At 41.6% G+C, this 22923-nt stretch overlaps 1 protein-coding gene across 3 annotated transcripts in view; it reads right to left on the reverse strand.

The window, feature by feature from the left end:
• LOC105602333 (uncharacterized) overlaps nucleotides 1–22923 on the reverse strand; it is a 204780-nt gene that overhangs the window by 146079 nt on the left and 35778 nt on the right. The window contains exons 2-3 of one of the 3 annotated variants that reach the window (XM_015101100.3): nucleotides 4590–4681; nucleotides 4342–4469 (exon numbers count right to left, since the gene is read on the reverse strand). The exons of 1 other annotated variant lie outside the window; for it this stretch is intronic. The gene's annotated coding sequence lies outside the window, so the exon portion shown is untranslated. The remainder of the gene's footprint in view (nucleotides 1–4341; nucleotides 4470–4589; nucleotides 4682–22923) is intronic. One more of the 3 variants, XM_015101102.3, reaches the window with a different exon arrangement.

The raw sequence follows: 22923 nt of genomic DNA on the forward strand, positions 1-22923 counted from the left end.
CTCCCCACTGTAAAAGCTTAAGAAGAAACTGGAAATTTCCTTCTGCCAGAGTCTCCTCTCATAAATCAGTACATCCATAGGATGGATGTGTGACCATCAAATTTTCTCCTGCAGGACTCTGAATCTTTAGCAGAACAACACAAGAACAAGAGAAACAGCTGGAGTTCATTCACTCCAGAAGTGAGACCTAGGCAAGACTGTGGAGTAACTCCTGCAACAAGGCTTTCTATCCTTTCATTCTGAAGTTTTCCGTTAAATCCTACAAACAACACAGTACCCTCCCAATAAATTCTCTTTTCTATTTAAGATAGTGGTTTGCTGCATACTGATTCACTTCAAAACTTAATGGCTTAAAATAATAACCATTTATTTGCTCACAGTTCTACAGATTGGCAGTTTGGGTAGGGCTCAGCTGGGATGGTGTGTCTCTGCTCCACGTGGTACCAGCTGGGTTCATTTCAACATCTGCAGTCAGTGGAAAGATCTGCTGGGGGCTGACCCTGGATTGCCTCACTGACTCACTTATTTGGAAGCTGGCTGAAGCCATCAGCTGGAACACATCAGTTCTCCACGTGGCACCTCACCCTCCAGTAGGCCATACTGGAGGAATGCTCAGAGAGAACAAAAGCAGAGCGGCAACTTCCCTCACATCACATTCTAGTGATCAGATAGTTTAAAACCAGCCCAGATTTAAGGGGTGGGAAAAGAGACTTCATCTGTTAATGGAAGGAGTAACAAAGAAACCTTACCGGGTAAAGGGGATAAAGGGAGACATGATTCATTGGGGACTATTACTGTATGAATTTACCATGGTAGAGTTCATTTCTGTTGCTTGCAACCTAAGAATGATAACTAGTCCATCAATCTGTATAATGGGACATGGAACACATTAGATTTGGAAGGCCTCAACATTGAAGACATTTTCCCTGTTTCTATCTCACATAGGAATGAGATTATTTGGAAATAATGTGGTATCATGGTAACGGGACTGTAAGAATGAATGAATTTAAAGTGAAATTATCATGTTTCAAGTCTCGCCAGCTACTTAGTTACATAATTTTAAACCTACATAATCTCTGTGACTTCATTTACATATATGAATGAATGGATGAATGGATGGATGAAATGGAGTGATAAGATCTGCCTGAATTGCAAATATTATGGTAGATATGAAATAGAGTAACTATGTGAACCACAGGAAATCTTCACTTTGTACTGTAGTACAGGACCATAAAATGATCACACAAGTTGATACTGTGCAAAACTGTCTTAATGGAAAACATTATAATTGTTCCATGACCTCTAAACATTTCTGTCAAAACACTACAACCTCTTTCACTATTGGTTATAAATGTATCAGGAAATGAAAAAAAAAAGAACAAAACTGTTTTTGCTTAGTATGCTATCATTTAAACTAGTAAAAACACTAAAAATAAAGTGTCTTATTTGTAAAAAAAAAATGATCAAGATTAGCTTGGGTAGTGTTTGCCTTCTTGTCATCATATAACTGATAATGTGGAATGAGGATCTTTTCTATGCCTTGGCAAATTGTCACACTGCTTTTTAAGTTAGCATCTGCTTTCCAACATTTTATCCCTTATATTTTCAGGGTCACAAAATGTCTCCAAGAGTTTCTTTTATGTGAATTTTTTTGCTGATGTCACTGCCTCTAAGACATTTTTATCCTTTCATACAACCTCTTTCCTTATCTATGTCAGTAAGTTTGCCTTCACTAAGTTCCTCTGGATGCATGTCCTTCAAAAGGCAGTAGTATCAACATTCCCACAATCAACTCTTTTTTCTACATTCCATTTATGTTTGATTCAAACTTCACTTTCAGCATTATTACTTTTGTTTCTTTGTTGAACTTTCACTTTTGCTGGACTATTCTTTCTTTTAACTATTCATATTTGTAAAATGTCACATGAGTTTATCGCTGGGAAACAAAGAGGCAACACAAATACACACTTTGCTGTCCGTTTGTGAGCTGTAACAGGTGCGTAGTATCAATCACTGCAAGAAGTGACAAGATTGGTCACTGATTGTAAATGTGCATCTGCCACTTATGTAGTGACTTGTGGACCAAAGAGTTAGTGGCAATGTTTGTACTTTACACAACTTCTCAGTGAATATATTTGGTAACTGAAATTTGAACCATGTTGCTAGGAAACTGATGTTATTTAAATTGTGGTAACTGAAATGTGTGCATATAGAACTATGCAAAGCAAACCATTTTAAAGATGACGTTGAGTTTAATTATTGCCACAGTTGTTATTAAAGAGAGAAAGAGCAGACCTCAGTTCTACTGTATTAAAGAAGGAGTTCAATTTAATTCAATCACTATTAGGCCCCAACAATTTTCATCTTTGCCATTGCAAGGTGCGAAGATTAGTACTAAGTGTAAGCAAACCAGAGGGGAGGAGGAAGGACTGGAAAAGAAAAAACAAAAACCTGCATTTTAACCTTTCCACAAAGGCCTAGAGGAAAATAGAACACACCAAATCCAAAGGTCAAACAAAAGTGAGGAAAGAGATTGTCCAAGTTAAGTAGCTCTTTCTACTGCTCTTTACTTCCATGGCCAGAAGGAAAATATTTCAATAACTTTCCAGGAATGGGGCTGGTAATCTCCCAATATTCATCTGCCTTTCTTTCTTAGCAGCAGAATGCCAACTTTTGGCTGGTTATACTGCTGCCCAGGATATTTCCCTTGCAGCTAGTTGCGTCCACATGACTTACTACTGTCCAATGAAATATGAGTGAAAGGATTGAGGGGTTGGGGGCAACTCCTTAAAAAGAGCTTATCCTATTAGGAGAAGCAACCTTTTGTCCTTCCTACTGAATAGAATGTGGGCAAGACATTAGAAAGTCATCTGGGACTAGGAGGCAATGTTGAGAATGGAAGTCAGGCATTGGGATGGTGGAGCATAAATAAAGACCAGAGCCTGAATCCTTTGCGGCTTTATGCAAACACCGTGCCAGCTCTGGGCGCCTCTCTCCACACTACTTTTTGTATATTTAACCCATTCTTTCACATCTGAACACAGTTCCTAACTGATAAAACAAATACTCTTCTCTAGCCAATGGGCTGTATCAATGACCCAAATAACAATGACTGACTCTTGCATCACTCTACACAATGAAGGTCCCAAATGAGGCACAAAGGGGAACAAAAGCTTATGGTTGTTTGTAAAGTCCTAAAACAGATTCTGATAATCAAAACTCAATCACAGACGTGACTTAGAAACTGTACAGAAAAAAAAAAAAAAAAAAAGGATGAGAGGGAAGGAAAGAAGTACTAGCTCACAGCTAGCTTGCTATGAATCAGAGAGTATGGGTGGGAAACAGAAGCCCCAAAATATAATTCAGTGTAAGGCTGCCCTCATGTAAAGGTCTAAAGGAAAACAAAGGAGGTCCTAGCTCAGTGCTGGTCTCCCGGTAAAAGAGACATTTAACAAACAGAAGTAAACTGAGGTTATACAACAACCAAGGTGATCTGGACTTCCCATTTTGTGAGGGATGGGAGAAGGAACTGGGGTTATGTATCTGGGAGCAAAGGAAACAAATGTGTGACTGGTGTTTCAAACAGGTGGAGTGATGCCTGTGGAAGAGGACTTTGCTTTAATCTGCACGGTTTCAAGCACTGGAACTAATGAGTAAAATAAAACATATTTCAACTCAATAAAAGGAAAAAACGTACTGAAAACTAGAATTTTCCAAAACTGTAATGCACTTCTTTATAAGGTAGGGAGTTATCTGACACGGCAGTGGATCTTTTTAAAAGTAGGGACCAGGACTTTTTCTGAAACTCAGGATAGAAAATGAAAACTCCATTGTATCTTCAAATCCTTGAAAAAATGAAGTCATTTTGATTCTAAGACAACTGTCAATGAAGAATAAGGAGGTTGCGTTGGATAGGAAAATGACCCAGGTGGCTCTTCCATTCTTCTTGCGCTATTAATCCTGTATTTTCCTGCTACATGTAAAGTAGTTAGTATGCAATGATCCAGGTGTTGAACAAATGCTTCCTGAGGAAAATTATGATGATTGTAGTGGCCAGAACTCTTCCACCTGTAAGTGGATGAAACCAGCTTAGACTAGTCTGGGTAGTTGAAATAAGAAATTCAATGGCAGGGGTAAATCTCATTTCAAACTCAAACAGAGTGGTCAGAATCTTTCTCCACCTCTTGGATCAATTCTCTCCAAGCTGGCTTCAGGCAGACTCTTACCATGGAGAAGCCTAGACCACCTCAGTCAGCTTCATACGTCATTCCCTAGCCTAGAAATTTCAATGGACAGAGGACTCTTTTTTACTCAAAAGTCTTATAGCTGACTTGGACTAACCTGACTTCAAACACAGCTTGTTGTTTATCCAATTACTGTGGACTTGGATTGACCAGCTTGGTTCACATGAACTGAGGACAGGGCACAAATGGTTTCCACAAGGAAGAGAAGCTTCTGATGTACAGATGCTGTGAAGATAAAAATAATAAATGTCCATTACAATGACACAACAAATGCAGTAGATTTTTTAATGGCAACTTCTGGGCCTTCTATGAATCTCAAAATAGGAAACAGAAACACCATGGTACCGTTTTGCTTGTGTTGCTGCTGTTGTTATTGCTGCTCACACCGTGCAACATGCTGAATCCTAGTTTCCCAACCAAGGCTTGAATCCACAAACCTGCAGTGGAAGTGCAGAGTCTCAGCTGCTGAACCACCAGGGAAGTCCCTAAGTACATGAGAATACGAAGTGAATTTGATTCGAGGCCTTAATCTAAAATTCTAATACTTGGGCAAATAATAATTTTAACATGTCTGTCTTTTCTTTGTTTCCTTAAGATGCCTCTGTTCACAGCTTTATCAGACAAAATAATAGCAAATGAAGAGAAAAGCCTAAAATGTTTATTGAAGTGGATGAAGGCATGGCATATAAAGAAAAACTATTCATTAATAGTTAAAAAAATCTTTATATTTAATGTTTAGGTGACATATTTCTACTTCAAGAGAAGTAAACATTATAGTCATGAATAACAAACAGAAACACAAACTCCATTTATTTGTAAAATAAACTCATTTTCTTTTCATATGAATGCAAAAAATGACCGAATACCATATGTTCCATTTGCCATGATTCTAAGACAGCAAAGCTACACAATTTCTAGATCATTAACTCATCCTATTTTTCCCTGTCTTACAGCTCTGCTAGGTGAGCGTTCATTCATTCACTTTCATAACGCTACTTTTTATACATTTGGTATTTCATTTGCTCAGTTACTCCAGGCAAAACTACAGCAGCCAGAAAGTGCAGGTATGGAGAAGAAAAGGACACCCCCACATTTCCCCTAAAAGAACAAGAACTCAGGACTACACTCCCAGTGGTTTCAAACAAAAGGGGGTTTTGTCTTTTGCTAGTTTCAAGTTTGAAAAAGGCATCCATACCCCCTCATTTTATATCACTGGAGCCAGGCTGAATGCCACAGTATTCAGGATAGCACAATTGTACAGCGTAGCAGCATGTCAGCTCTGTAAGTAGTGGGTGGGAAGACAGGGAAGAGGAAAGAGTTCCTGTAGTCACATGGAAATCGTGGAAGGGTCCCTAGAAGGGAAGAGGAGCAATCATAGGGCTCTAGGTGATCTGCATAAAATCAGAGATATAGAAATAAATCCTAAAATTAGACCTGAAAAATATAATTCAGGGTCATGGGAATGATACAAGAGAGAGAGTCTGAAGTTAAAGCAGCCATGGATCATAAAAACCTGAGTTTTCCATTTTCCATTTTTATTACACTGCTTAGCTATCCACAGAGATTTCTTCTAGCCAGCTTAATCTTTTCAAAATGGTTTCATGAGATTGAGGACATTTTGAAAAATAAATGTACTCAACTTTGGGACAAGCTGTAGAAGTCACACTAAATTGCATAGTCTATGTGACTTAGAATATAAGTCATCAGTAGATGTTTACCCAAAAAATCAGATAGGAGCTAGTATACAAGCTGAATACATAAACATGTTAACAGGATGAAAGAGCAAAGCACTAACAAGAGGTATAAGAAAATGCAGCAACTCATGACACGGGCATGCCTACACAATTATAAATTTACTACTTCTCTTTTGGAGATAAACTCAGGAGTTCATAAAATGAACAAACATAGTAACTACAAAAAGACCATCATGATTTATTGAGCATGAATAAAGCCTTTAATAAAAGCATTGGAAGACTTCATCAAGTTCTTTCTAGAGGTAGGCATTAATAGCATCTCCATTTTATAGAAGAAGAAAGTAGATTTCTGAGAATTTTTATGTAATTTCTTTAAAATCACACAGCTAGCAAACACAGAGCCAATACCCTGCCAGTCTGATTCCCAATTCTGTGCTTTTAACCATACACAAGTGCTTTTTCCTTAACACTTCGCATGAACTCACTCATTCGAGTCTCATAACAATCCCAATAAAGTGAAATTATTATTTCCAGTTTTCTAATGAGAAAATCAAGAAGATAGAACCATTGTCCTAGGTGGCAGAGCCAAGATTGGAACTTACGTCTATCTGACTCTAGAGCCCTCTTTCATAGATAATATGTTACAGGCTGCTACTTGCCTATTGAAATCTGTTCTCTTCCTCCTGGGAATGAGTCTGCTTAGCCAAAAACTAGACTTCTATACTTTCTTTACAATTCAGTTCAGTTCAGTTGCTCAGTCGTGTCCGACTCTTTGCGACCCCATGAATCACAGCACGCCAGGCCTCCCTGTCCATCACCAACTCCCGGAGCTCACTTTGATTCATGTCCATCGAGTCCGTGATGCCATCCAGCCATCTCATCCTCAGTCGTCCCTTTCTCCTCCTGCCCCCAATCTCTCCCAGCATCAGAGTCTTTCCCAATGAGTCAACTCTTCGCATGAGGTGTACGAAGTACTGGAGCTTCAGCTTTAGCATCATTCCTTCCAAAGAAATCGCAGGGCTGATCTCCTTCAGAATGGACTGGTTGGATCTCCTTGCAGTCCAAGGGACTCTCAAGAGTCTTCTCCAACACCACAGTTCAAAAGCATCAATTCTTTGGCGCTCAGCCTTCTTCACAGTCCAACTCTCACATCCATACATGACCACTGGAAAAATCATAGCCTTGACTAGACGGACCTTAGTCGGCAAAGTAATGTCTCTGCTTTTGAATATACTATCTAGATTGGTCATAACTTTTCTTCCAAGGAGTAAGCGTCTTTTAATTTCATGGCTGCAGTCACCATCTGCAGTGATTTTGGAGCCCAGAAAAATAAAGTCTGACACTGTTTCTACTGTTTCCCCATCTATTTCCCATGAAGTGATGGGACCAGATGCCATGATCTTCATTTTCTGAATGTTGAGCTTTAAGCCAACTTTTTCACTCTCCTCTTTCACTTTCATCAAGAGGCTTTTTAGCTCCTCTTCACTTTCTGCCATAAGGGTGGTGTCATCTGCATATCTGAGGTGATTGATATTTCTCCCGGCAATCTTGATTCCAGCTTGTGCTTCCTCCAGCCCAGCGTTTCTCATGATGTACTCTGCATAGAAGTTAAATAAGTAGGGTGACAATATACAGCCTTGACGTACTCCTTTTCCTATTTGGAACCAGTCTATTGTTCCATGTCCAGTTCTAACTGTTGCTTCCTGACCTGCATACAAATTTCTCAAGAGGCAGGTTAGGTGGTCTGGTATTCCCATCTCTTTCAGAATGTTCCATAGTTTATTGTGATCCACACAGTCAAGGCTTTGGCATAGTCAAGAAAGCAGAAATAGATGTTTTTCTGGAACTGTCTTGCTTTTTCCATGATCCAGAGGATGTTGGCAATTTGATCTCTGGTTCCTCTGCCTTTCCTAAAACCAGCTTGAACATCAGGGAGTTCACGGTTCACGTATTGCTGAAGTCTGGCTTGGAGAATTTTGAGGATTACTTTACTAGCATGTGAGATGAGTGCAATTGTGTGATAGTTTGAGCATTCTTTTGCATTGCCTTTCTTTGGGACTGGAATGAAAACTGACCTTTTCCAATCCTGTGGCCACTGCTGAGTTTTCCAAATTTGCTGGCATATTGAGGGCAGCACTTTCACGGCATCATCTTTCAGGATTTGAAACAGCTCAACTGGAATTCCATCACCTCCACTAGCTTTGTTCGTAGTGATGCTTTCTAAGGCCCACTTGACTTCACATTCCAAGATGTCTGGCTCTAGATTAGTGATCACATCATCATGATTATCTGGGTCGTGAAGATCTTTTTTGTACAGTTCTTCTGTGTATTCTTGCCACCTCTTCTTAATATCTTCTGCTTCTGTTAGGTCCATACCATTTCTGTCCTTTATCGAGCCCATCTTTGCATGAAATGTTCCCTTGGTATCTTTAATTTTCTTGAAGAGATCTCTAGCCTTTCCCATTCTGTTGTTTTCCTCTATTTCTTTGCATTGATCACTGAAGAAGGCTTTCTTATCTCTTCTTGCTGTTCTTTGGAACTCTGCATTCAGATGCTTATATCTTTCCTTTTCTCCTTTGCTTTTTGCCTCTCTTCTTTTCACAGCTATTTGTAAGGTCTCCCCAGACAGCCATTTTGCTTTTTTGCATTTCTTTTCCATGGGGATGGTCTTGATCCCTGTCTCCTGTACAATGTCACTAACCTCATTCCATAGTTCATCAGGCACTCTATCTATCAGATCTAAACCCTTAAATCTATTTCTCACTTCCACTGTATAATCATAAGGGATTTGATTTAGGTCATACCTGAATGGTCTAGTGGTTTTCCCTACTTTCTTCAATTTAAGTCTGAATTTGGCAATAAGGAGTTCATGATCTGAGCCACAGTCAGCTCCCAGTCTTGTTTTTGTTGGCTGTATAGAGCTTCTCCATCTTTGGCTGCAAAGAATATACTCAATCTGATTTCAGTGTTGACCATCTGGTGATGTCCATGTATAGAGTCTTCTCTTGTGTTGTTGGAAGAGGGTGTTTGCTATGACCAGTGCATTTTCTTGGCAAAACTCTATTAGTCTTTGCCCTGCTTCATTCCGCATTCCAAGGCCAAATTTGCCTGTTACTCCAGGTGTTTCTTGACTTCCTACTTTTGCATTCCAGTCCCCAGTAATGAAAAGGACATCTTTTTTGGGTGTTAGTTCTAAAAGATCTTGTAGGTCTTCATAAAACCGTTCCACTTCAGTTTCTTCAGCATTACTGGTTGGGGCACAGACTTGGATAACTGTGATATTGAATGGTTTGCCTTGGAGACAAACAGATATCATTCTGTCGTTTTTGAGATTACATCCAAGTACTGCATTTCGGACTCTTTTGTTCACCATGATGGCTACTCCATTTCTTCTGAGGGATTCCTGCCCGCAGTAGTAGATGTAATGGTCATCTGAGTTAAATTCACCCATTCCAGTCCATTTTAGTTCGCTGATTCCTAGAATGTCGACGTTCACCCTTGCCATCTCTTGTTTGACCACTTCCAATTTGCCTTGATTCATGGACCTGACATTCCAGGTTCCTATGCAATACTGCTCTTTACAGCATCGGATCTTGCTTCTATCACCAGTCACATCCACAACTGGGTATTGTTTTTGCTTTGGCTCCATCCCTTCATTCTTTCTGGCGTTATTTCTCCACTGATCTCCAGTAGCATATTGGGCACCTATTGACCTGGGGAGTTCCTCTTTGGTATCCTATCATTTTGCCTTTTCATACTGTTCATGGGGTTCTCAAGGCAAGAATACTGAAGTGGCTTGCCATTCCCTTCTCCAGTGGACCACATTTTGTCAGGCCTCTCCACCATGACCCGCCCGTCTTGGGTTGCCCCATAGGCATGGCTTGGTTTCATTGAGTTAGACAAGGCTGTGGTCCTAGCGTGATAAGATTGACTAGTTTTCTGTGAGGATGGTTTCAGTGTGTCTGCCCTCTGATGCCCTCTTGCAACACTTACCATCTTACTTGGGTTTCTCTTTACAGTTAGGTATGGCCATTTGACTAAGTTCTTACCAAAGGAATATGAGTGGAAGCGACATGTGCAACTTCTAAGACACAAGGAACCCCATGATCCCAGACCTCCTCTTTCTCTTTCTCATGAATTGGACCTCAGAATAGGAGGGGCCAGAATTCTTTAGAACAATCAAGTTAGAATCCATCAGAATATAGAAAAACAAAATTCCTACTACAACAGGTGTACTGAAATGAGCCCGAGTCACAATATGGGACGTACTAAGTCACCATATTGACATCACTTCAATTATCTTAATTTCATCTCTACACTGCCTATTACCTCTCTTAGAATGTTCTGGGTCATACAGTACAATCTCCTTTGCCATCTCTTTGAAAGATATCAGGAAATATTATAGGGGCCAATCTTCAATTATATACCTATCCCAGGTTATCCAAAGAATCCAACTGGGATCTTTAAACTGAATCTAAGAAAACTTAAGCTTTAATTTTTTAATGTAAAAAAAAAATTATTGTGGAAAGTAGTTTTCATAGAGTTAAAGATCCACTAAAATGATCCTCAACTTTTGACACTCTTAACACCAAACCACATCTGAATGCTTATTTTAATGAAATGATAAATAGTATTATATTTGCAAAGATGTTCACTGAAGCATATCTAAAGAAGGGGGGAAAACTGTAAACAAAATGTGAAACAGTAGAGAAAAACAGTTAAATACAATGATGGTTCATCCTGAGGGGAAATACGAGGCCGATATTTAAAAACAATTTCAAAAATCCAAAGCAAAGGCACTGAGAAATAAATTAACATTTTCCAGTTAATCTTTCAAGGTGATAACAAAAGATTTGCTTTGGATGATCCACATGCAGTGTGGAATCACACATTCTGAAATGACATCACGGAAGAGCAAACAGACACATCCAAATTGGGTACTTCTGTAGGACAGTTGACCAGGTTTTTTCAACAAGTTAATGGCATTTTTTAAACGGTGAGTCTGCTATAGATTAAAATAATGTTAAGAGATGTAACAGCCCACTGCAATGTATAGATCATTATTTGCATCCTCAGGTATATGAATCAAGGTTAAAGGAAGACATTTTTGAAATAATGAAGGAAATTTGAATATGATTAGATTATATGTAATATCAAGGAATTACTGCTAATTTTGTTAGGTATCATAATGGTACTATAGTTGAAATAAAAAACATCCACATTTTCTAGAAATGAATAATAATGTAGGGGTGAAATGACCTAAGGACTAGAACTTGCTTTAAAATACTTCAGTAACAATAACAGCTATAATGTCAAGACACAAAGCACACAAGTGTATAAGTTCTGCAGTAGCCTGCCTGAGGAGCTCCAATTTTGATCCAACACTTACTAGGTATATGACAAGTTACTTAACTTCCCAATGCCTTGAGTTCCTCTTCTGTTCACTAGTGACACCAACCACATCTCTTGTCTTAGGTTATTGTGAAGATCATGAGATGAGCTCTGTAAAGAACTCAGCACAACATGTTAGCTATTATTATCATCATTATAAACCAGTATGCTCTTCACTCATCTAAGACCCCAAATGTCACTCACCAAAAACCCTTAATCCCTTGAAATCTCTCTTCTGTCTTTCTCTCCAGGTTCCTTCTTGTTCTCTCCCTCCCTAGCCTATTTCCTTCTTCAGGACCTAGAACTTACGCTTTGATTGTTAATAATGCATTAACATTTCATTAATTTTTAAAGTGATTTTCTTTTTTAAAACTAAATTAGGAAAACTGTGGAACAAGGTAAAAAACAGGAGAATACAAAATAAACTGGTATAATTACACTAAAGTATAAACATGGAAAAGGATCAAAGGAAAAGTAGAATATATAAATGGAGACATTCGGAATGATTTTCCTAACACCTAATGATTCTTTCACTAGGTTCAAGCAAGACATTAAAAAAAAAAAAAAAAAAACAAATTCCACAGACCTAAAAGACCCTAAGAATGATTGAATAATACTTGTGTGTGTCTTTCAGTGGAGGACGACATGTTTGGCTGTTACTGACAAATCTAGAGTATAAATAGGAAGACAGAATAAGAAGAGCTATGACAATACTTCTTATTTCATTGATTCCATGGTATCTTGGGTGTGTGATCTGTGCAGTCACACAGGATCTTATATTTAGGAGGGCCCTGTGCGTGCGTGTGCTCAGCCATGACTTTTTGTAACCCCATGGACTGAAGTCCACCAGGCTCCTCTGTCCATGGGATTTCCCAGGCAAGAATACTGGAGTGGGTTACCATTTCCTTGGGAATCTTCCCAACCAAGAGATTGAACCCAAGTCTCCTGCTTGGCAGGAAGATTCTTTATCACTGGGCCACCTGGGGAAGCCCTCAGAAGGGCCCTATACTTGGTTTACTATCCTGCTATAACCATTCTGAAATTCTTAATTTTTAAACAAGGGGCCCCACATTTTCATTTTGCACTAGGCCTCACAAATTATGTAACTAGTCCTGACTCCACCTTATGAGATGGACACTATTATAATTCCAATTTAAAGATGAGAAAGTTGAAGGTTAAAGGACAAAGCTAAAGTCACACAGCCATCAAGTGACAGGATGGATACAGAAAGAATTCAAAGTGAAAGATAGAGAATGGGGTAAAGAACGAAAAGAAGGCCAAGTAAGTCAGGGAACAAGAATATTATCATCTATCTGGGGCCCAGTTCCTGACTGATTAGGCAGTCAAAACTCATGGGTTTAGGCTGAGAGTTAAGGCTACCCCCAGCAAGGAGTCTGTTCTATAGCCCATGACAGGCTCCATATCACAGACTGTCAGAGTGCAACACGGAAAGGGTGCAGGCATCCATTAGCCCTTCTGGAAACAGGATCTACAGGAAGGAAAGGCCAGAAGTGTTTTCCCTTAAAAAACTGGCCCCCTTTTTGCAGGCTCTGTGTTCCTTGAAAAACTATAGCAGTCAAGGATTAAGATGATCCTGTCACTTTGTTAAAATGAAACTTTAAAAAACATATCTCAACACAATGCCTTCTTAGCTTAGGCAGCACAGAAAACTGTCAATCAACCCACTGTCCTCACAATCACTCCAGAAGTCAGGCAGCGCTGCTGGCATCAAGAGCGCTCACGTTCTCCTTCAGACCCACCCTTGGGCTTCCTGTCGCCTGATTTTGGAACAACCTAGGATCGGGAGGGTCATCTTGACAACGTTAACAAAACACAGAGTCACACAAAGTCTTAAGGGTCCTTGCCAAGAGGTTTTGTGGCTATGACTGTTCCTTTAAATGGATCATTAGAGTTACAGCACATTTCTACAGGGGAAAAAAATTTTTTTAGACATCAGGAAACAGGGAGTGCCCAGATTTGTGTTAATAATAAGAAAACAATCCAAAGGCTCCCATCTGTAGTTTCACTTTGGGGGAGATTAAATGAATTATATTCTACTGTGTCTGTTAAAGCCAGAGGGTGAGGCCACAGCCCTATGTGTGGAGAGGGTTGTAAAGACTCCAGATGGCTCTCAATGGGAATGAGACTGATTTTTCAGTAGGAAGCCAGTCTGTAGGGGCCAAGCCTTAGGCAGGGAAGAAACCCCTGTCCCTCCTTGGGATCCACTTCTCATATCCAGACCGTCCTCCTTTGCTGTGTTTGAGAGGGACACTCTCTGCCCCAGGAGGAAGTCAGGAGCTGAAGCCACAGTGGAGGCCTGGTTTCCAACTATCCTACTTTTCTGGAGCAGCTTTTTAATATACATATTCCATGACCTACTCAAGGGCAACTGAATTGGAATTTTGAGGAATGGTCCCAGATTTTTTTTTTTAAATTCATCAGTTTTATATTTCTCAAGTTATTCTTATGCAACCAGCTCATACTGATTCACATACTAGTTTTCAGAACCACTAGTTTTCCTTTTATTTATTTATTTTTTCCTGATGCTCAGTTTATTTCCTTTTGCTATCCTTTCTGGCTTTAGGGACTTGACCACAGAGTTGTGCATCCACTCCGCCTCTTTGCAATATGGCAGTCGAGGTGGACAGCGCCCCCTAAAGAGAGAACGGGTGATTGCAGCAGTAATTAGTGAAGTCAGCCCATTGCCGCAGTAATTAGTGAAGTCAGCCCTAAAGGGAAGTGACCAAGACTTCAGGGACCAAGACTCAGCTACTATGAGGCTGAATCCTGCTTCAACCAGAGTAGTTCTGCATTTATCTGTTATATACACCTTGTATATTCATCTGAATGAAAGGTTCCAATTCAGGAGGGAAAAGTTTGAAAAATAATGCCTTTTATAGAACCATAACATAACCCAAACACATTTCTTCTTCAGTTACATTCTAGACAAACAGAGTTTTGTGGGCTACCCTGAAAATCTAAATATAATTTATAACATGGATCTTGTGGGAAAATATGAATTCAAGATGGCAAAAACACATCTCCCTCCGCACCTTCCCACTTCCCACTGATTGAGCAGCAAGATGGGATCTGTTTTTGCTTGCCAGAATACCTCCAATCCCACACCCAAGACTAAAGGGATGCCTCGCTTGGAATAAAGGAAACTCTCCCTGAAGCCAGGAGGGAATCTCTAGTCCCTCCCTTCTCCCCTTATTCACGACCTGCAGTGGCCACAAGGGCTGGAGATGGTCCAATGAAAAGGGACAGCAGCAGTATACCAGACACATCGGTGCTCTGGGCTCAGGAAACTCCCCCCAACCAGACCCTTGGCTCTACCACTAAGGGCCCCAATAAACATTTCAGACACAGAGAGGAAGCTACTGCCCCACTGCCATGTGAGTTTTAGAGAATGTGCTCTGAATTGCTTTGCGGAGTTAGCTATGATCGTCACATGCTTCCTGGGGAAGAGCAGCATTTGTGGAGTTATCCCTGGACACAGATTAAAACAGATCCACGTGGCAACCTTGACCTCCTGACTACAGTGTCCCAACCAGACATGGCCAAAAATACACCACAGTAAGAACTAAGGCATCACTAACTACTTCATTTACCAGACTTGTATTTCTCTTCTCTTTGAACTCTGTCTAACAAAATTACACTCTTGAGACTGCTAAGTCAGCACTAGGAGCCAGAAGTCCTGTCTCTTCCTGGTGTTAACTAAAGAGCTGAATCGATGAAAAAAACATTAATTCACACCTGAAAACAAACCAGTCCTAAGCATAAATAACCCACAATACGCCACATGTGTCTTGTGGAGGGAATACATTTATTTAACTCGAATTTTTCAACCAGCCACATCAACAGCTCCTATAGATAATGATCTAGTAATAGGTAATGACCAGTAATTGGTAATGACCAAAACATCTGAAGGTTTACCTAGGAGACCTGAAGAAGCCTCAGTTACAAAAGACTGACTTGGGCTCACTAAACTGTGTTTACTGATAGAATCGAAGTTAAGACTCACACATTTCCTCATATACTCAGGAACAAAGTTTGAAACCAAAGAGGTTCAGGGAACAGTCCTCCTAATTATAAAGGACAATGTCTTGAGCATTCCAGTTAATTAAGAGATTGCCTCATGATTGTATTTGTAACACTAATGCAAAAACACTAAACTTTTTACTCATTCATATATTAAATAATTTTGTTGTTGTTTAGAAGGCAACGGCAACCCACTCCAGTACTCTTGCCTGGAAAATCCCATGGACAGAGGAGCCTGGTAGGCTGCAGTCCGTGGGGTCACTAGAAGTCGGTATGCAGAGTACATCATGTAAAATGCCAGGCTGGATGAACCACAGGCTGGAATCAAGAGGGAAAAATATCAATAACCTCAGATATGCAGATGACACCACCCTTATGGCAGAAATCGAAGAGGAACTAAAGAGCCTTTCAATGAAAGTGAAAGAGACTGAAAAGGCTGGCTTAAAACTCAACATTTAAAAAACGAAGACCATGGCATCTGGTCCCATCACTTCATGGCAAATAGATGGGGAAACAATGGAAACAGTGACAGACTTTATTTTGGGGGGCTCCAAAATCACTGCAGATGGTGACTACAGCCATGAAATTAAAAGACACTTGCTTCTTGGAAGAAAAGCTCTGACAAACCTAAACAGCATATTAAAAAGCAGAGACATTAGTTTGCCGACAAAGGCCCACCTACGGTTAAACAAAGCTACGGTTTTTCCAGTAGTCATGTATGGATGTGAGAGTTGGGACTATAAAGAAAGCTGAGCGCTGAAGAATTGATGCTTTTGAACTGTGGAGCTGGAGAAGACTGTTGAGAATCCTTTGGACTGCAAAATCAAACCAGTCAATCCTAAACGAAATCAGTCCTGAATATTCATTGAATATTCAAGGACTGATGCTGAAGCTGAAACTCCAATACTTTGGCCACCTGATGCAAAGAACTGACTTACTAGAAAAGACCCCGATGCTGGGCAAGATTAAAGGCTGGAGGAGAAGGGGACGACAGAGGATGAGATAGTTAGATGGCATCACCGACTTGATGGACATGAGTTTGAGCAAGCTCTGGGAGTTGGTGGTAGACAGGGAAGCCTGGTGTGCTGCAGTCCATGGAGTCACAAAGAGTCGGACACGACTGAGCGACTGACATGAACTGAACTGAACTGAAATTCCACCTTCCAAATATACCAAGTTGCTCACAAGGCTCAGAATATGCTCTGCTCTCTCCAGGCCTCAACACATGCTGTTCCCTCTCTGGCTGGAATACCTTTCCTCACGTTCCACAGGGAGTATACACACAGACACACACCACTGCCTTCATCACCTTCTGGCACAAACATCTCATTCTCATTCACTGAGCTCAAAGGCCTTTCCTTCCAGGAAGCCCTCCTCCACCTCCTATAATAATATGTGCTGCCCGTAGAAAAGACTGATGCTGGGAAGACTGAAGGCAGGAGGAGAAGGGGACGACAGAGGGCGAAATAGTATCACCGACTCAACGGACAAGAGTTTGAGCAAACTCCAGGAGATGTTAAAGGACAGGGAAGCCTGGCACACTGAGGTCCATGGGGTCACAAAGACACAACTGAGTGACTGAACAGCAAGTTTGTCTCACTGCAAAATGGAACCTGTTTATGTGCGTCTCTCTTCTAGCAAGCTCTGGAAAGATGAAACTTGGCATTAAGAAGCAGTTCCTTTTAGTGGTTATACAAGCCCTGCAACTGACTCCCTGGATTCTAATCCCAGGTTTATCTCTTTATATCTCTGCATAATTTAGGGCAATAACTTAATCTCTCTGGGCCTCAATTTGCTCATCTTTAAAATGGGCATAACAACTGTGCCTATCTCCTTGCATTATTAAAAGGATTGCAGAATACATGCAAGTCTCATGAGAGGTGTTGCTCATAGTAAGAATTCAATAAATGGTCTTCTGAAAGTCTCTCCTATAGAAAGGTCTTGCCTATATACCGCCATTATATTGTGAAAGGGCACTACACTTAAATGATTTATCTCTTTTAAAATGTCCAAGAATAAAATTAAGTGGCAAGACCTACAGAAACAGGCAAAACCAAATTAAAAGGAAAGCAAGTACTAGAAAAGGTGGGCTTTCCTGGTGGCTCAGATAGTAAAGAATCCACCTGCAATGCAGGAGACCCAGGTTCAATCTCTGGGTCAGGAAGATTCCCTGGAGTAGGAAATGGAAACCCATTCCAGTATTCTTGCCTGGAGAATTCCATGGACAGAGGAGCCCAGTGGGCTACAGTCCATGGGGTCCCAAAGAGGTGGACACAACTGAGTGACTAACACTTTTACTTTCAGGAAAAGGTACTTGCAATTGAATTAACTAACAAAGGATCTGTTTCCAGAAAAGATTTTTCAAAAAGAAGAAAGAAAAAACCATACTATGAATCAATAAGAAAACCAGAGACTACCCAGTAGAAAATAGGCAAAGGATATTAATTATGAATAAGCCATTTCACAGAAAGAGAAACCTGAATGACCTATATAACTATACAACGATTGTCAGGGAAATAGAGATACCATTTGATAGCCTCTAGATAATGCCACATGTAGCTGAGGATGCAGGAATCTTTAGGCTAGAGAAGAGGTCAAAGACAGGGGATAGGGTTTTGACTTTCAGTATTCTATTTCTTTAAAAAAAAAGAGAGGGAGAGAGAGGAAAAGGAAATTTGAAGTAAATATGACACAATAAATATGAGATCTGAACTGTGGGTATGTGGTTTCTAGAAAATTATTTTATTTTCTAATTGTTTCAGATATACAATAATTTAAAATGTTATGCCAAGGGAACTTATAAATAAGAATAGGTATTACAGAATTTGTGTTTCCAGGTATATTTCAAGAAACTGAATATTCAGACCTTTTATAGATGTTCAATATTTTCACTGATTTCACTAAATGGATGACTGGGTGAGAGGATGGGCAAACAGAGGCAGAGATGAATGAATGGATGGACAGATGGGTAGATGGACAGACAGATGAACAGGCGGCTGGGTAGATTGACATTCAAGTATATAAACAGAGACAGAAGAAATAAAGCTACTCAGTGAAGTGAAAAGTTTTAATGAAGCTATACACAATGAAGACTTGGGAGACTGAAATCCCAGCTCTGCCAACCCTTAGACAGCTACCTTGGCAGGGCCGCCAGGTGAACTGCACGACACCAAAGGGCACTAGCTACACAAACGACAATGAATGGCGCCCCCTGGAGTTGTGCAATGCCCCAGCCCTGATGGATAAACGCCATTACGTCTCTGAGTCCTTATTTCTCCATCTGTAAAAAAGAGTCCAATCATATCTCCCTCGTGGGGTCTATAAGAAGACTAACGAGACCCTGTATGTGAAGTGCTTAGCACAGAACCAGCACATGATAAGAAGTGAGAATGTGCTATTATCATCCAGATAATACTAGGAAAATGGACACTACGGTTCAAGACTAGGTTAATGTTCAACATTAGCCCTAGGGGCTGTCTCCTTAGGACTTAAGGAGTAGGAAAGTAACATATGTACCTAGCGGCATACCTAGTCAACCTGGGATCTTAGTGACTATAAGTTTTCCAGCAGACACTTCCAATCCATAGTTCTGGAATTCACTGGGGTGCCTCAGGTTCAAGGGAGTGGGGTTAGGCTGGGCTGCTGAGGGCCCAGACCCTGCCTCTGCTGTCATCGGAGCAGATGGGCCGTTCTGCGCCCTCAGACGCAGGCGTCTCTCGGCTACTGTAAGCAATGTTAAGACTTAATGAACATAAATCCCATTTTATGCAACGCTTTCCACAAAGCATCTACAAAATGTTCACAGGGCACAAACATACACAACAAACTCAGCCATGATGTGTACTGCGCAGGGAGAAGGGGGCTGGGGAGCAGGCAGGAGCAGGCCGCAACAAGGGGCAACTGGGAGCTGTCTCTTCCCTGCTTACACTGTCATCATCAAGAACCCAGCTTCACAATTTAAAATAAGCTGGCTTTTCCGCACACAAAACAGACTTGACAAAAGGTTTCCCTGAAGGGCACCTTTTTTAACATAACAAACTACTCCAAAACTTAGTAGCTGAAAATACCGAGAACTGCCCATCTCTCCTGACTCTGCACTTTGCTGGAGAGTTCCTGGTGGGCTTGCACACTCTGCTGCAGTCAGCTGGAGGGCTCCTGAGCTGGAAGGTCCGACGTGCCTCGTGGCACTCCGGGCAGGATGCTGGCCGGTGGCCTCAGGTCTCCACGTCTCCTCCGTGTCTCCTCCCATCCCCTGGCGACTACAGCAGCTTCTTCTCTTGGTGGTCTTGGTGGTCTCGGGGCAAGGAACCAAGAGGAGAAGAAGTGAGAGCTGCCAGGCGTCTAGACAGGGCTGGGGCTTGCTGGCACAATGTCACTTCCACACATTCTGCTGGTCAAAGCAAGTCAAAAGGCCACCAGACACAAGGGGAGGTGAAATCAATTCCACCCAGAGAAGCAGCAAAGTCCTCTCACCGAGGGGTGTGCAGGGACGATCTGAGGAGACCACCTGCCATCCAGCCCTTGGAAGTCAGGCGTGGACGGGCCTGGGCTTCTGAACATGGTTTGTTTCTTAAGAAAAAAAAATAAGTCCAGGGCTTAAAAGAAGCATTTGAAAACCACTCCATGATAGCCAACAGTTCAGAAAACACTCTGAACACAGGAGTGCGAAGCATTTATTTTTCTCCTAAAGAAGTCTTCCTGCAGGAGCAACAGGGTTCCTGAGGAAGCGAGATTTCTCCTCCACTGAGCAGAGAGTGACAGCCGTATCGATGTGACCAATGAAGATGGTGAACAAGTGACTGGGGGAGGGGAAGACTGGGCCTCGCTGGAGCAGGTACCTAAGACTTGTCTTCACAGGAGAGTGACATCGACCGAGCGTGACGCTTGCGTGCAGACAGGCCAGGCTGGCAGGTAAGAGAGAGGTGGGGCGAGGGGAGAGGAGCTGTGTGCAGGGGGAGGGAAGGGCGCTGAGGGGAGCAAATGCAGAAGGAGGCAGAGCTGCTCGGGTACAGGGACTGCCCCTCACCAAAGGAACACAAGGCTGAAAAGCAAGCCTCCGGAACTCTTCTTTCCTCTTCCGGAGAGAGCCGGAAAAATAAGAACGAGGCTTTGTCAAAATAGCAAAGTCTTATCAGTACAATAACTGGATGCTAAGCAAATGAGAAGAGACTTCACGATGCCCTGACAGCTCAAAGAAGAGGACAGATGAGAAGAGGGCAGGATAAGGCCGAGATTCAGACAATAACCAAGCCATCCCCCTCTAAGAAACAACCCCGCTCCCTCTGTGGGGACAGGTGGACACATACAGTCATGCTTGTATGCGTGGGTTTATAATTGGTTTCATTTTATTCCACAGTAAAATGGGTTAATGGTACATCCATATTGTGACAACATTCTCTAGCAAATGTCCTAATTAGGAACCCTAACTAGCTTTCCATTATTTCAAAACTGTCCAAATCTGGGTAGACCCCGAAGACCATCTGGAACCTGGACTTCTGCCCAGGCAGCAAGGGATTGTCCTTCATTAGACCTCTCCACGCCCCAGCTAACTGAGAGAGAGAGAGTGATGGAGAGTTACGTGGTGAACACACTGGGAAACAGGATTTCTTGCTCAGATATTTGGTTTTGTGATTTTATCTTCCTTGCAAGTGACCATGTTCATAAAACTTCAAAGGAGATTTTGAGTTAAATCTGGTGCCTTGGCTATTTGAAATTAACTGGGACATACATTTATTTAAATATGTATTGCGTCTGCGGGCATACGCAGAACACTCATCCAAGAAACAGCAGAAAGTACTTTTATTCTTAATCTTTTAACTATTTTAGTTTCAAGGGGAAGCTTTTTAAAAAAATCAGGAATAACTTCAAAATCCAGAGGGAGGAATTGCCAATAAAGTGAAACCATTCACGTTGATTTATCATTGTATTTCTGCAGCCATTGCTTGCTTCACTGGCTTGTCACTGTATGTGTGTTGAGGGTGAGGGGAGGCAGTCATCTGGATCTCACATTGCATATAAAAGCTGATATAGACGATAAAAGTCAATCATAAAGCTCCCCCAAGTGGATGTTTATAAAACTACATCAAGAAACCAGCCACTGTAACTGGGATGGTGATCAACACTGAGGCCCCAAATGATAAGCAGCAATGACCTGGCTTATCCATTATTTTGTACATAATTTAATAAGATCTGCATCTTGGAGAAAGAATTCTATAAATTTTAAAAGAGATTGTGCAAAAACACTCCTTCTGGCTTCCGGGGAACTTAACTGGGCCTGGAAGCTGCTGGTGGCTACACTAGGCCGTACCTGGACGCAAAGGATCCCGGGACACAGTGATTTACAGCTGCTCAGGGGTGGAGAGTGCCCCCAAGGCCCCTCTGGAAAAGCCCCCCATCCACTCAGTTGTGTTCCTTATGCCACTAGTGGGGCTGATTATACCGAATTACTTGGCACCCCTGTTAAGCCTGTCACTTAGATTCCAGAACAAATTAAGTTTGCTGAAGGCTTTGCTCTTTCTCTCTATTAAAATATTCATATCTACTCTAACAACCTGATAAAAACTGGCTAAAAGCCTTGCAGTATCCCCTATAGGGAATGCCATTTTTAATGAATCTGCAAGCATCATAAATAAAAAATAACTGGTCTTAATAAAGAATTGATAGAGCAGCTCTGGTCCCAGATAGGTGTCAATGGGGAGGCTACACACAGCCTTGGGAGATCCAACGTAGCAAATGAGTCTCCCAGTTAGATGGGGAAGGCCCCCATCCACCAGTAAACTCCAAACAAGGGCAGCATCCATGAATAACTTTCCATAGAGTAGTTGAACCTAATGGGTCTCAACAGGAGTGAATGGTAGAGGGGTGACAGGGGGCCCTTTCAGGGCTGAATAAGAAAGTGGGGAAGAAGACAGGTGGTAACAGAGTAACAGATAACATTTCTTAAGAGTTTACCACGTACCAAGCATTCTCTTCTCAGCAAACCTACTAAATGGTCAGTATTATCCGCTCCTCAGAAATGAAGGCTAATGGAATTTATGGGCTTCTCCCTGTGGCTCAGAGGTAAAGAATCCGCCTGAAATGCAGGAGCCGAAGGAGATGTGGGTTCGGTCCCTAGGTCAGGAAGATCCCCTAGAGGAAGGCATGGAAACCACTGCAGTATTCTTTTCTGGAGAATCCCCATGGATGAGGAGCCTGGCGGCCTATAGTCCATGGGGTAGCAAAGAGTTGGACATGACTGAAGGGACTTAGCAGCAGCAGCAACGGAATTTATATAAGCAGCCTAAGATCTGAATTCCAACCCAGGTCTGACCCTCAACCCAAAGCGCTAAAGGCTTGAAAGAAGCATTAGAAACATTTCATAAAACTCTTAATTCACTCCAGTTATGTTTTGGCAAAAGGTGGGACATGAGGTCAGCAGTCAGCCTTCACTTGGCCCTGGGGCCAAGAACCAGGCTGGGGTCTGGGCCTCCTTCCTGCTAGGCCAGCAGGCTGCTCACTCTGACCCCACCCCAAGGTTCCACAAGAGAGCACAGGACACAGAATCCTAAGCTCCA

Source organism: Ovis aries, chromosome 15 (genome assembly GCF_016772045.2).
Source record: "Ovis aries strain OAR_USU_Benz2616 breed Rambouillet chromosome 15, ARS-UI_Ramb_v3.0, whole genome shotgun sequence".
Classification (NCBI taxonomy): domain Eukaryota; kingdom Metazoa; phylum Chordata; class Mammalia; order Artiodactyla; family Bovidae; genus Ovis; species Ovis aries.